Source organism: Bombus bifarius, unplaced genomic scaffold (genome assembly GCF_011952205.1).
Source record: "Bombus bifarius isolate JDL3187 unplaced genomic scaffold, Bbif_JDL3187 scf7180000008058, whole genome shotgun sequence".
Taxonomy (NCBI): Eukaryota; Metazoa; Arthropoda; class Insecta; order Hymenoptera; family Apidae; genus Bombus; species Bombus bifarius.
In genome coordinates, this window is record NW_022884422.1 from 2,549,191 (window position 1) to 2,564,311 (window position 15,121).

The 15,121-nt window shown below is 40.9% G+C and overlaps 1 protein-coding gene across 4 annotated transcripts in view; it reads right to left on the reverse strand.

The window, feature by feature from the left end:
* The window catches only part of LOC117208202 (mucin-5AC-like), a 329,389-nt gene extending 316,350 nt beyond the window's left edge, over nucleotides 1-13,039 (reverse strand). For 2 of the 4 annotated variants that reach the window (XM_033449162.1, XM_033449161.1), the window contains exon 1: nucleotides 11,571-13,039. The gene's annotated coding sequence lies outside the window, so the exon portion shown is untranslated. The remainder of the gene's footprint in view (nucleotides 1-11,570) is intronic. The other 2 variants (XM_033449163.1, XM_033449164.1) reach the window with 2 other exon arrangements.
* Nucleotides 13,040-15,121: the final 2,082 nt, after the last annotated feature.

Sequence of the window (15,121 nt, forward strand, 5' to 3'; positions counted from 1 at the left end):
TACTCCATTAAACGACAAAGTTACCGTCACAGGTAATCCTTCGGCTATAACATTCCGTAAACGTCAATCGTATTGAAATCCCGCAAACGCTGTTTCCGATCGATCTCCGAAAACTAAACTACCTCTCGGCCGTCGAACAATTCGCTAATTTCCGTGAGAACGATTCGTGATTCATCGGGATTGTGAGTGCGTTAGGCGGAATAATAGAAAACATACTAATAGAGCGAATAACAGTTCGTTAAGCCAATTACATGCGAATAGAAAAGAATAGTGGAGCGAAGGTGAAAGGAACAGGGACAGGGACAGGGACGAAAAAAGGGAAGTGGGTGGAGGGACGATGAAAAGCAAGCAAGAAAAAAAGAGGAATGTCCGCTCAAAGGACCCGATCGTGTGGCAAGGACTGCTCGTTAAACTGGAAAACAAACTACAGGCCGGTCAGGACGAAGTTCGAGCGGCCAGAAAAACCGAAACGATACTATGCGCCGGTCTTTTATTTTGTCTCTCGCAAGCTTCGGCTCGCGATACGATATCGATACATCGTAACTTTGTATTACTTTATAAAGCAGTTTTAATTAGGACGAGGAGTTTGAAGATGTCGCGACACGATTAATTAAATTTAGAAGGAAGACCCTGATTTTATGTTAATTGCCTGTCAGCGTACTAGCAAATTTTATTAATACGCTATTATATACGTTAGTATTCAGACTTCTACCTTACAGTGAAATATGTCCTTTGCTCTTATAAATAATCCAGATTCTGATTTTCAATGGTTAACAAGATTCGTTTAAAGTTTGGAGCAATTTATTCCATGTCCTTCGTTCAAGACGGTCGTTAAACCAATAAACCCAACGACCGGTTTATTCGCACGATTATTATAGAATTCGAGAAAGATTTCACGGCATAAAGTCGCGACGAGTCGTGGCGGCGCGTTGAAATACCTCTTAATTCCAACAAATCGTTCCTCCGCAGAGCCGAGTGTGAATATGGACGAGAAAACGAAAAGGGAGAGCACGAAGCCGCTAAGATGGGCTGAGATAGTGTGGAATAGAATGGAATGGGCGCCGACTCCACGGAGGAATAACCTTATTTACCGAAGGACCCCACGATTATAATACCCCCTTTCTCTTCGGTCCACGTTCGCCTCTCTCGTCCTTACTCCTGTCTGCTTCTCTTCCCTTCTCAAGCGTAGTGATAAATCGTGGTAGTATCACAGACGTATAAACAAATCTTACTGCTTTCTCTATCTCCTTTGTCGGTGCCTCTTCCTACCGAATACTTTCGTCGCTTTACTTGCCCGAATTCGTGTGTACGTAATTCGAACAGCATCGAAATCGACCGATCAATCTCTCATGGTTATGCATCGATCGATTTGCTCGTGACAGGAGAGAAGGGAAAGTTTTTGCGCGAAATGCATCAGTCAGACTTTCACGCAGGCAATCTGTAATTTCGTGATTACGAGCATTGACATTGGGAAAGCATTGCCCTCGAAGCACCAGCAAAGCGTTGCCTTTTCGACGAAAAGAAACAAGAATAATCTACCTTTCTGTAGAACTCTCGAGAGATTAAAGTAAATTACGTATCGATGGTCGATAATATTATCGTGCGTTTAAAATAGCGCTCGATATTCTTATTTTTAAAGTAACAGTGCTACTCAAGAGGAAATCCATAACGCGATGCGATCGAAGGGAAGCAAAAAGAATTTGAGATTGCTGTAATGTATGCGAACGCGTTACGAGTTCGGATGAGAAAATACAATTTCTAATTACGTAAAGCGTAGTAAAACCGATCGGGAACATAACACATACTCACACGTGCCAGCCTGACAACGAAATCATAAATTGAAATTAGTTTCCTGGAATATAATTTTCCACGAATGGAGCACGGGAGAAGCCCGACGATTTTTCCGGTGCTGGGCAGCTCCGCTGGGTTTTCCACGGTCGACGAATCCTTTATTGCGATGGTTTGTCCTACCGTCTTCTATCCAAACCGCTGACCCTTCTCTTTACCACCCTTGGAATCGTCCGAAAACCGGGATTATAGCACCGGAAATATCAATAGTCCCTCTCTCTTGTTCTTTTCCGAACTGTATTTCTCTTTTTCCCAAGGGCTAGAGCCCTCGATTTAGGCAATTATGTTCGTTACGAATTCCCCAAATCGTGCCAATTAACAGCAAGAAATACATAACAAGTAGTGGGTTACTTCTGCTAGAAACAGCGCTCAATTAATGCCAGTTTCTTTCTTTCTTCGAAAATGAAGTCTACCTTTGTTAATTTTCCGATTTTTATGTCACTTAGTAGATAAAAGGAAGTATTTCGATATAAAATAATCGAAGAAAGGAGTGATCTGATACATTCAGAGGTTATATTACTGTTCGATAAAAAAAAAAACAAAAAATGTAATTTATCATACCTTTATCATATCTTTCGTCTGTCGCCTTCGTATTCATATAGCTAATCCGACTGAAAGAGATTCAAAGAATGTAAGTCTAATATTTTTCATAATTTGAAAAGGAAGTTCAAGGTTAGATAGAAAATACTGTATACAAAGTTCTATAACGAGACTATGACTAATTATAGCAACACTCTATATACATAAACGATATGAGTCACACGGCGAGATCTCGATCTATCAGGCATGACGAACGATTTATGAAAAAGCAAATATGCTTAGAAGAAAATATCGGGAATCTCTTGGACAATGGATATGGTCAATCACGGACGCTCCACAGCATAGGTCATTTTGGGACTACGTACACGTCGTGAAAGAGTTATCAAGCCGTTGTCAACAGAGCAAACGAAAAATTTCAGTGGCAACAAACGTTGGGTCTTCGAAATTTCTCGACAAAACGGAACTGCCATTCATCGTTCCATTTTCCACCCGCATCATCGACACTTCGGACGCGCGCTATCTATTTCGTGTCGCTATCTAATCATCCGTTCCGCCGATCCTTTACCCAAACACTTTTCAATACGCTCGATAAAGGCTCACGGTTCACGGTAAATATGTATATTCGACGGGAGGGAAGCAACAAGACCTCGTTTCCCGTTCGCTCTCGTCACGGCTACCCGTCACGTGAGGCGAAACACACTCACAGAACCATTTTTCACGGACATTCTCCGACGATAGACTGCGAATGCATAACGGAGCTAATAACGAACTAAGCATTGTTCATCGTCCAACATCCAAACATCCACTCTTTGTCGAGAGAATTCGTGCGACAAACTCTAACTTTCCAGTTTTCTTTTAATTTTACTTTCACCTATAAGAGCCAAGTTTCGATATGGCCTTCTAGATTTTCTCTTGATAGATATAAAAAGCGATATAATATCACGCAAGATTAGCGAAAAAAACGTTATACGTACAGGTGTTCCCAAAAACGATATGACAACATTTTTACGAATTTCTCAATCTTTGTGAGTACGTATAGTAATGTTTTACTGTTTTCCTCGGATCTATAGGTATAACTTGAAATGAATAAAGTATTCGAAAGGAAAATATCTCAGGGGATTTCAAATGCGAAGAAGAAGCGAGAAGAATGACCGAGTTAAAGAAATACAAATTCCTCTACTAGAATTTAACTTCACTCACAGTGTCCTTAAATTAAAGATATTATCAGCTATACCATTCTTCTTTTGACTCGCTCGTACATTTACATAACCTTACGTTCTAAGATTTCCTTCTATTCAAAGCTCAAAAGCTATGACACGAGAATGAATTCGGTCTTACAAGGTCCATGACCCCAAGAAACATTCACCTGTACAATATTCGTCCCCTACGGGTAAACAATTTCTCTGCTCGATATCGACCTTTTTCACAGAAAATAACACAAATACTTGCGCAGTCCGTGTTAAAACGAAATACATACCTGTCCGTACCTGTACGTTATTACGCATCTACACGAGCAGCACACTGAGAAGAGGAAGTCGCGCATATGCAGTTCCGTCCCTACTATAAATCTGGTAGTTCGATGTCTCCATCTCTGCGACGTTCTATTTCGTCGTGCTCATTTTATTTCACCATTATGTTCTATCCTTCGAAACTGATAGCGAGACGCGCACACGAGCTTATATTCCCCGGCATAACGTTCACTCCAAGAGAGGAAGAGAGAGAGAGGGGGGGGGGAGAGAGAGGGGGAGAGAGAGAGGGAAAGAGAGAGAGAGAGAGAGAGAAACGATTCACCGAGGAACGTCTGTTACGGTGTTCGCGCAAATTTGCATGAATAGCGTTCATGCAAAGAGAGAAGGAGAAGAGAAGAGAGAAGGAAAGACAGAGAGAAAGGCGGAGAACGCGCGGGGAGAAACAGTTAATGGATTGACACGGTGGATCGCAATTAAGTTAACGGTTGAACGCAATTCCTGGATTATTTCTGGTGGTTCGAATACATTATAAATATCGGAATATGAATTCTGTTAATGAGAACTGACGCGGTGTGTAACGCGCACGCTCGTCGTGTTTAACGCCAGCTATTCGGCCGGAGATTAAGCGACACGAATACGTTATCTCGTATAAGCTGGGCGTTAACAATTCATTTTACCTAGCTAAACGAGGATCTTTGTTACGGAACCTCCGATCAAAAATCAAACAAATTTCGATTGTATTTCCGTTAAATGGATTATGAAAGTAATTTGCGAAAGTAATTCATCGAATTGACACGTCGAGATAACTTAAAATTATCATCTGCCGTTATTTCAACTTAATTTAATATTGTTTTAGCAAACTTTCAATTACAAAGTAGAAAATTACACCTGTGGATAAATTTCGTTTCATTCTTCGACGATTCTTACTTATTTCATTTGCGGCACAATGACCAGACAACAAATGGTTGTGGCTGTTACGTAATTTCAGAATGAAAGCTGCGGTATTTGAGAACCAAAACCTGTCCGAATTATTTAAGATAAGGTAATAACAAATGCTCGAAGATGAAACAACGTTACAACCGAGAGATAGTATCGAACAATCGGATCGATGGGTCAATAAATTCACCCTCGGTTTTCTCCCCGGTCGTTTCAGGCGTTTCATGAAAAACACGAAACGAATCTTCCCAGATTGGATCCGTTCACTCGAGTTCCTTCTTTTAAGAAACTCTCCCCACCCACGGGTCATTGCCGTACCGACGTATCCCCTAGTTGGGCTTTTCTTGCCCGACTTTCGCGTAATAACCGGAAGCGAGAAGCGAGGGCAAAGTGGATCGCATCATAAATCTGCTCTACGCTTAACAATGGAGAGCCTTCGTCTCTCGTAAGTACGATCAAAAGAAGTTTCGCGGAACTGGCTATCATTATGATAATCCGTCTACTATCCCATAAAGGTTATAAAAAATGAATCGCATACTGTATTTTCAACCTCGACACTTCTCCTTTTGTTCCGTCGTCTGGACGTTCCGCAACGCTCAAACGTTGCTATGTATGTTTATGATATCGCTCTCAACCTTATGTAAATAGGGCGAGACGAGTTAAGTCGTCACTCGAATAACAATGTCTTTGTTTCAGTCTTTCAAACACCAAACTGACTTTATTACGTAAATATGTACACGATTAATGTTCGATTCTCAAGAAACGAATGACTTACTTCCATCCATCGCAAGCAGATAACAGAAGTAATGGTAAATTATAAATGGGTTGCTGTGATTAAAGAACGACCTGCTTAACAGCTTAACGTCCCTATATCCTTCGTCTAGGATGAGAAAGTGTATAGGTGAACGTTTAGAATCGTGGGCGTCGGAATCGTCGATCGTATCACGATCGACTCGCGGACGGACTCACATATGCGTGTTTCTCGCGTTTTACCGGAGAGTAAACCAGCGGATATCGCTTCCCGTCTCCATCCGTTTTCATGTTTTCATCTCCGTTATATTTACAATAATGAAAAAGCGTGCAAGGGTGAGGAGGGTCGGAGATGTTCCAGAAATTTTGAGGAATATCACGTCGTTCTTTACAAGGCGTTCAGGTTGCCTCGTGAATCACCCGAAAAGTCGAGGCTATTTTTCAAAGCGAGCGCAGGGGACACGACCGTCTCGAAAAACGAGCCGCTCGAATGCTTCGTTCCCAGAAGAATTCCGAAAGAACGGCAACGATAAACGTGCGACACTCGACGATTTTTTAACGCAGGAGATATGAAAAATGCGAACGGAGGAATTCCTACTGCGACGTATTACCTTTTACGAGTATTTTATATAGGAAATGCGCGCGCGCACGTTTAATTAAAAACATATTTCGCGATAGAAGGGTACCGTTTCTCGTGTATTAATTTGGATTTAAAAAACTTCTCGCTACCTGCATCGAAGAGAAAATACTTACGGTTGAAACAGTCCACAGTGGCTCCGAGCGAATTAGTTAGATTCATTTACGCCGAACCGATCAAGGTAACCTTCGACAACCCGACAGTTACTCAAGGTTAATGGATACGGCAAAGAAGAGCCGCTCCAGCGATCTTCATGGAACGCTTCGACAACACCACTGTAACACGTATTATTCAATGTATCTACCATCGGCCGCTCCTTCGATTGAACTTTTGATACGTGCAAGGACATTCCATCGTTCCTCTTCTGTTCGCAATTCTCTTTGTGCATCATAACCCTTCTTTTCGATTGTACAGGCGAGCAAAAGTAGAAATGATAAATGAAGTATTATTGAGATCGAATCTTAATTTGAAAGAGATCGAAACTAATTTATTATATTTTTACTCCAAGAAAAGCGAGTTTTCTATTTGGCTGAGCGATGATCGGAATTAGATACAATGGACACCTTTTCGCTACAATATGAAAATTAACACGGAGAATATTCTTTTCCTACATTCTTCGTTTTTTACAAAGCAAACACGAACGACCACTTTCCTCTTTCATGCACATGAATTTATAAGCATCTGAAATGCTGTGCGCGCGTTTCTATGCAAAAAAGAAGTTGCTAGAAGAATGAAGATATACGTTCTGGTATGAACGTATATACATTTGGAAAAAGGATCTTTGGTCGCGTGTTCAGCATTACTTGAGCTAAGCCGACGAGATTTATGCAATAAGCTGGAAGATGACGTCATCAGAGGAACGCTCATCCTCAAAATCGATATAGCATTTTCTATCCACATTTTCACACATCTGCTTTTTGACAAATGTTTTCTTCCGAAGAACGAATCGATTTTATCCGAAACAAATATACTTTACATTCCCGTTATTGCTAGTAAAATTTGCTTAGTAAAAGGCGTCAGGATAATGAGTTGGTTCATCGACGCTCCAAGAAATTTTACTCCTGAATTTCTTTCCTTCGAATTTTTATCTTTATCGAGAAAAGTTTGAAATATTTAAATTGACAAATGATTATATAATAGAATAAAAAAACATCAACAACTCTGGAACACAGTAACAAGATTGTCCTTAGACATAAACGACCCAATTTGTCTATGATCTACGGAAGAATATATTTGCCTGATTTGGGCTAAAATTAAAAGAAACTACTTCACCTCGAGTGATACGAGTGACGAACATAACATGACTGAAATTGGAAATTTTCTGAAAAGTCCGTCAGACGCTTTCAGGGGAAAATATTCACCGTCATAAGGGAACACCATTAACGTTTGCCATTTCGGTGACGATTTTTTCTTCGTGGGTATTTTACGAAGACACTAATACCGCGCAAGGAACCATTCCGTTGTGCGAACGTGTACGTGTAATAAAAGATTACAAAGATCAACGTATACATTCGAGAAACCCGGTTTTCTTTGTGTATGAAAAGAGCAAAGGGAAAAAGAAGGAGGCCAGGGAAATTCTCCAGACGCCAGAAAAATGTCCTCACAATCTGCAAGCAGGTGTTGGGAATGTGACCTGCGCTCGTCTTTTCAAACGAACCTTCGATGCACTTCCTACACCTTTTGCAAGTGTGTCCGTGCGTGTACGTATAAATGTGTTTGTGGCCATGTTAGAATTGTTCGCATCCTGTCGGAACGGAGTTAATACTGCGGTATTTTCTGTCGAATGTTTCACAGTGTGCAGTATGTCGTCGAACGACAAAGAAATTTGGAGCGACACGAGTCACCAATTGTTTCCAGCGGAACAATCGCCCGGTACAGACGCGCAGTTGCTCCTTTCTTCTCTTCCATTGAGAAATTAATCACGGGGTACGCGATAAAAATGCAAGGTTAACGTCATTCGTGTATGCGATAGATAAGAAACATACGGCTCGTTTCAATCACACGCACACAAACGCGACGTCGTCGCTAGAAGCCAGCTTAATTACGACCATAACAGCTCGTTCATTCGTGCTTGCGACGTTCATTCTTCTTATTCTGTTTGTTATTAGGTTATATATTCTATTCTTAATCCCATAGACCAATTCTTATTCTACGAGCTTCAAATAGTTTAAATTATAATCACGATTATTAAATAAGACAGAGTTACCAAAAACAATATTCACAATTGGATTTAAAATATAAAGAATATTAAGATAGGAAGATCGAATGACAAATTACAGCATTGGATACGCTGCGCCACGCATAATACGATAATGCTGAAAGTACGAACTTCGAACGAAGAAACGATACGGTTGATAATTCAATAATTTCGCAGACTCTCGGTTATAACGTTTTATGACTCTCGTCTCGGTCGATCTATACACGAAGATCCTTGGATGTGCGAGAGAGGAAGAAGGCAGAACGCGAGGAACAAGTAACGAGGTTACCGGAACGTTCCACAATTAATTTGCTTGCAAACGGTTACGCTTCGAGAATAATTATTCAAAGTCCTAGCTTCTGCTTGTGCAAAGTGCAACCACTCAAAGGGTTCAACGACGTATGGACGATGTCGCGTAAAATGTAAAAAGATTCACGCGATCGTATTTTAGCCGAGTTTAATCTGCTTCGTTATTTGAAACGTGCTTTTCATCTTCCTGCTAAATGACCTTAAGCTTTATATCCACTTACTTGGTTAAAGATTCATAGCCTCATTTATATTTGAAACAGGCGCTAATTCTTCGATATTTTACACGATTCTGAAATTCTATACATCTACGCTTTTCCCGTTATAGACCAATTAATATTTAATTACATTCGTTAAAATTGTATTTCAATTGTACTCGAAAAGAATGGTCAACGAACGAGCACATTTTTGCTCGGACAAAAATCGAATAACAATGCTTCGCGACGCTTCGTATTCGACAGCCTCGAAAGTTAATCGATGTCGATTAAAGAGCACGCGGACTTCGTTAAAATACAATTAAAAAGAAAGTATCGTCGGCGGTTTTAATAGTTTAACTGCGTCTAACGCTCGTGTCCCGCGCGTCGTTAAAACTTGCTCGATTGCACGAAACAAGAAGAGAAAAAGGATACCATCCGCGACATGGTTCGCCCTGCGATTCTCCCTACGTACAGTAGTTACGTATTAAAAGTTCCCTTTATATTTAATTACATAGTCTGGAATTCCGGTTCGCGTATCGCGGAACCCTTCAATTTCATCTCATTTCTATGCAAGCTTTCCAAACATCCATACGAGTCCGAACCTATTCATCGGAACACTCGCGCCATATCTTTTTGCACGTTTTATGCTTTAACGAAAATTTCCCGTTACACCGAATTTTACGATATTCGATTATTCGTTTCATCAGCACTTTCTATTGTTCCGACTAACCACGATACATTCAATAGAACGTGTTTCTAAATCCATTATACATAGATGGCTACAATTAAAGTAGTGTATGAATGATTTACTGCATAATTAAACATTATTGATCAAATTTAACAATTTATAACTTACAAACTGTTAATGTCAATAATAACAACAGTTAACAGCTTTGGTAATAAAAAACGAAGTTGTACAAGCAATCACAAATTATGTGATTAATCTAACATAAAATTGTAAAACAGAAGTTTTTAATCTATAACTCGAAACTTACCGATAATTAATTTAATTTACCGATACTACCGATTGGTAAACTATTATGCAAAATAGACAAAATAGACCAATTATCATTAACTTGAAACAAAACAGAATCTTCTAATATCTACGTTAATGAATAATAAATAATAAGATAGAGAGAATAATATTTGGAAGCAAACTCTTCATATTCCTGTTCCTGCCATAATTGAAGAAACTTGAGGTATCCTACTTTCACGTTAATATGCTGAATTTTAATGAAATTCAATAAGGAACGAGCACGATAGAATTGACAAACGCGTAGCAACTCCGAAAGGTCAATTTCCTGGTGGAGTACGCCGCAATTGGAACGCATCGATGGCATTGCACTTGTCGGTAATAATTCTTTGATAAAGGAGCAATGCAAGACGTAAACAACGACGAAGAAAAGAGGCTGAGACGGTTGCGACGACTTTCCGAAGTTTCGCTTTCTCAGCAGAACATTCTTTCGCCGATAAGATAACATTTCCGCGCGAAGAATTTTAAATAGATCGTCGAACGGGTATCGACGTTTTCTTCGTCCCGTCGAGCTTCGTATTGTTCCACGAGATTAAAATTACCGGTTAACTGTCAAACGCAAGACAACTGTTAAAACAAAACGAGTAGGCAATCTACTAACAAATTAATCGTCCAACAGATTTGTGTGATCGTTACGCTTTGTTCTATCAACGTGTTTATGCGATTGATATAACACGATAAAACCAAACTCGTATCGTAACAGACCAACTCTTGTTACTCTTGGTATTTATCATTCGTAATACGTCTTTCAAAAAAACTCATTTGTGATTTAAATGAATTTTATTTAAAGCGTAATAAGATTAAAAAGTTAAATTCACAGGAGGATAATGGGATTTCGCTCTGTTACCATTTTAATGTACGTTTTGTGTTTTTTCTTAACAGCTTAGTTATACATGTACCTATTGAGAAAGCGAGGAACAATAATAACACGGATGAGCACAAGGGCATCGTTGATCAGAGTCGAGGAAAAAGAAAAGATCGATGTTCTCCGGAACATTGTCCAGCCAAAAACTCGAGGAAAATCTGTTTGCAAACAGCCTCTGAACAGAACTCACGAGAGAAAAGTCATCGCCGTGGAATTTATAACAGTCGCCAAATATCCGAGACCTGTGATAACTGCCAAGATTCGCACTGAAGCCAATTTACCTATATCTAACTAACAACCGATTCCGTAATTATTATCCAAGACACTGTATCGTACCTTGTACAGAGTTAACGACGATTTCGAACGTCGCTGTTTTCGAGACATCGCGTCGCGTCAGTTTCGAATCGACCGAGCATCGATGCAGAATGAACGTAACCAAGACGTGTCGATTCTAACTTCAGGCGCGTCGATGTTTTTTAAAGGTTCGTAGAGAATATCGCAGTGAAACACGAACGCGTTCGCGATTTCGTCGATGACGCAATTCCCCGAAGGTTCTTTCTATCCGGTTACGTTCTTTGAAATTCTTTTACGTCTATCAATCTTCGAAATTTTCGCACAGAAGTGAATTGTAATAAAGTAAATAAAGGGTCGAGAATAATGGGGGAAGGTAACGAGGTAACAAAATGGTCGTTGATCGAAGGACAGATAGCACTCGCGACATTGACAACAGACTGAGACTCGTATCGATCGTAATCACGAAAGTAACGTTTAAGTCAATATTTTAGTACTTACATAAATTGTGAGCCGCAATGTTGCGCTCCGTCGGCAGATCGCAGAGTAGTGTATAATATATCCAATAATCCACAATAGCGTAGTACTGCACTGATAAAACTTTCACTTTTTTTCTTTTCTTTTTCTTTGCTTGCCGAATATAATCGGCTTTTTCTTTGAAATCACTGATTTAAATCACACTTAGAACAGTCGCACCACTCGGAGGTTTGAACAAACACACCTCTCACGAAACACCACAAAACAATACGAAATTGAATCAATGAAGAGTATTCGATGCAGAAGGTGCTAGTTGAATAGCACCGTTTTCCGATGTCTGTGTGTACATATGTAGCCGGGCTGGTTTACGTATCCGTACGAAGAAAACACCTTACTGTAAAAGCACGAACGTTTAGTTTCGATCACACTGTTAAGATAGTTGTTGAATGGGAACTGGCTTGTTCACGGAACAGGCGCGCGCTTTGCTCCGTGAACTTGGTCGAATCCAATGCGATATCGACACGTATCGAACCGACTCGATAGCTGTAATACAATCGAAAGAAACTGCTGCGTCGAAAGCGCGAAAATCGGAGTGAATTACACGGCGATCACGATCGGAGTATGTACCTCGGACGAAAGACGGGAAAGCAATGCGGCACGAAATCCACACACAGAGCCACTGGTAACGAGACGAAAATGACCGATCGGCCGATCCGATGGAACACGAGCACACACGAGAACGCAGCGTACTACCGATGATCGAAGATTCTCGCTTGCAACCGACAAACGAGAAGGACAGAAACCGAAGACGGATTACATATAGAGCGCACGCGCGCGTTCTAACGCGCTTTCGTTACGTAAAAGAAGTGCGCGTTGGTTAAACGTCACCACATCGGGATGGTACACACTCCGCGGGTTCGCGTAAAAGGTGTAGAGAGAGAAGTGGTCGGAGAACCGGGTATATTTTACCGCGGTGACGCGAAAGGCACCGTGTGCTAACCTACTTCTCCTTCCGTTGACTGAAACTCTTCGCACCAACAACGTTGACGACGACAACGGCAATGGGAACGACTCAACACGACGGGAACCCACACGAGCGACACGGTACACGCGGCGACTCGTTGTCTCTCCTCTTCTCCGCACGCGCGGTCCCTCGCTTCTTCGACTTTGCTGTTTGTGTCACCACGACACCGCGAAACCAGAAAACAAACAACTGCCGTCGAGGACGCGTCTTGTTTGCAGGAAAGCTCGACTCTTTTTCACTGGGCGGAACTCGTTGTCGTTGCGGGGGAAAAGGGGGACATAGAGGGAGAACGAGGAACACACATACACAGTGGCGCGCGCGCGCGCGTGCCCACGGGAGGGAATGAGAGAAAAAGAGAAGGAGAAAGAGAGAAAGAGAGAGACAGCGCGGCAGAACGACACAATCCGACTACGACGGAGGTCCGACTCGAACTGAGCGCCGAGCGGCTGATCGAGGCCGACGTCGGCCGACTCGACCGAACCGAGGCGCTCGCCGATAGCGCGCTCTGCTCCGCTCTTTCCCTCCCTCCTACATGAACACTAACCCTCCCTCCCCGACCATCACCCCCCGTCATAGCTTCGCAGCCGCCACCCTCTTGCCTCTTGCTCTTCCCTCTCTCAAACTCACGGCCCACCTTCCTCCTCGCGCTCTCCTCTCTATAGTCCTCGAGCTTCGACTCGCGTTCCCGCTCTTTCCCCTCTCTCAAACAACCTCGACGTCGTGCCTCATCGTTCCCTCCAACCGCGTCTCACCAAAGTTTCCGACACACCGGTAACTTATCGGAATTTACTCGTTACTCCGAATTCGTGAGCGACCGCGTGCGCCGCGATAATACCGCGCGCGAGAATACCGATAGACGCCAATAGCATGCTCCGATTGATTTTAAGAAATCACTTGTTTCTTACATCGTCTACTCTCTCTCGGATAATAGGTAATTAAACATCAGTTTCGATTCTCTAGACGTAATCGATCGTGCTGCATTACGATTAATCAGTTCTCGACCGAATGAAAATCTTGTTGTTGCATGTGTATTGTTTATTCGTTGAAATAGGATAAAAGGATCTTTCGCTCCTTTGGTGCTCCAATATCGTTTTGAAGTGCCAGTTTGGACGAGTAATATCCTTTTGGAACTAGAACATAGCCAGCTTAGCTTCTTTTGTTCCAAAATCATAAATGTGCAGATTTTCACTTTTTTCAGTAAAGAATCGATCAGAATGTATTTTGCTTCTGTTCTTACAAAATTAAAACAATGAACGTGACACAACAAACGTGATTGCCAATTGTGTTTTAAGCTTCGTTCGCCAGTTCGAAAATTATCTGATCACTTTTTGGTTCAATTCTGAGTTTCTATAATCCATCGAATCCCATGAGTTGCAATGTTGACAGTGACACGCACGACATTATATAATGCTTACCATCTAAAACTACGTATTATCGACCAATATGAGATACAACGTCGATAATTGACTGGCATATAGTTGTTAGTTAAGAAATTACTACAAGAAGTTTAGTGAATAGTTAACGGAATGTTTAACGCTTACCAAGAAAATTTTTCAGCGAATGCGTAAAGACATTTACCCAGGAATACTAATCGCGCACCGATTACACGCTCATGTCACTTGTTTACCTCGGAACGATACGATAAATGATACAAGACCGAGATAGGTTAACTACACGGCTTTATTATGAGACATATGTAACAGCGAAGAGAAGAAAAGTGACTAGAGATGCCGACAAAAGGTTAGCATGTGTCGGCATTGTTGTGGGACACGCTTATTACTGTATTAATATAACATAAATTAACCATCCGAGAAGTAATTGCAGAAATACATAGGCACAAAAACATGGCGCCATTGCTTACACGCTAGTGTGCTCCAAATTGTTGTAATTACTTAGAATCTATCTAAAAAAATGAAGAAGAAAGTGCAGCAGCCTGTAATAGTCGATGTTTTTATTTTTAACGATTTCTAGTTATAAACGAATCTTTCACTAATATCATTATCAGTTTACATTTCAATTTTTCCCTTGCAAATGACAAATGATAATGGTGCAAAACATAAACAACATGATTTTCGAAATATGTTACAAATAATCCGCATTCGAACGTGTAAATCTTCGTATGTGAAATATCATGAACATTGTGAAATATAAAAATTGTCTAATGGAGAAACATTGGAAAGTTTCCAAAAAAAGAGATCATTACTTTACTGTGAATTCTAGTTACCTCTGGAAACTATCCAGAGGATGTATAACGTTAACTTCCTGTGTTATATCGTCAAAAATCTCTCTTTTTAGAAAGAACCAACAAAATTAGCATCATTTTATCTCTTCATTCAGTGTACCTACAACCTGTTCGAATATACACAATAACGGGCAATTCAAAATGTTAGCGCATTCATATCTTATTGTTGCAATAAAAAAAGATCTTTACACGAAGCTACAGTTAGCAAATAAAATGTGAAATTCCTTGAATTACATCGAATTAAAATCTACATACGATCTTCTCGTTCCCCGGCTACACTCGCGCGTGATAATCATGTCGAAATCATTA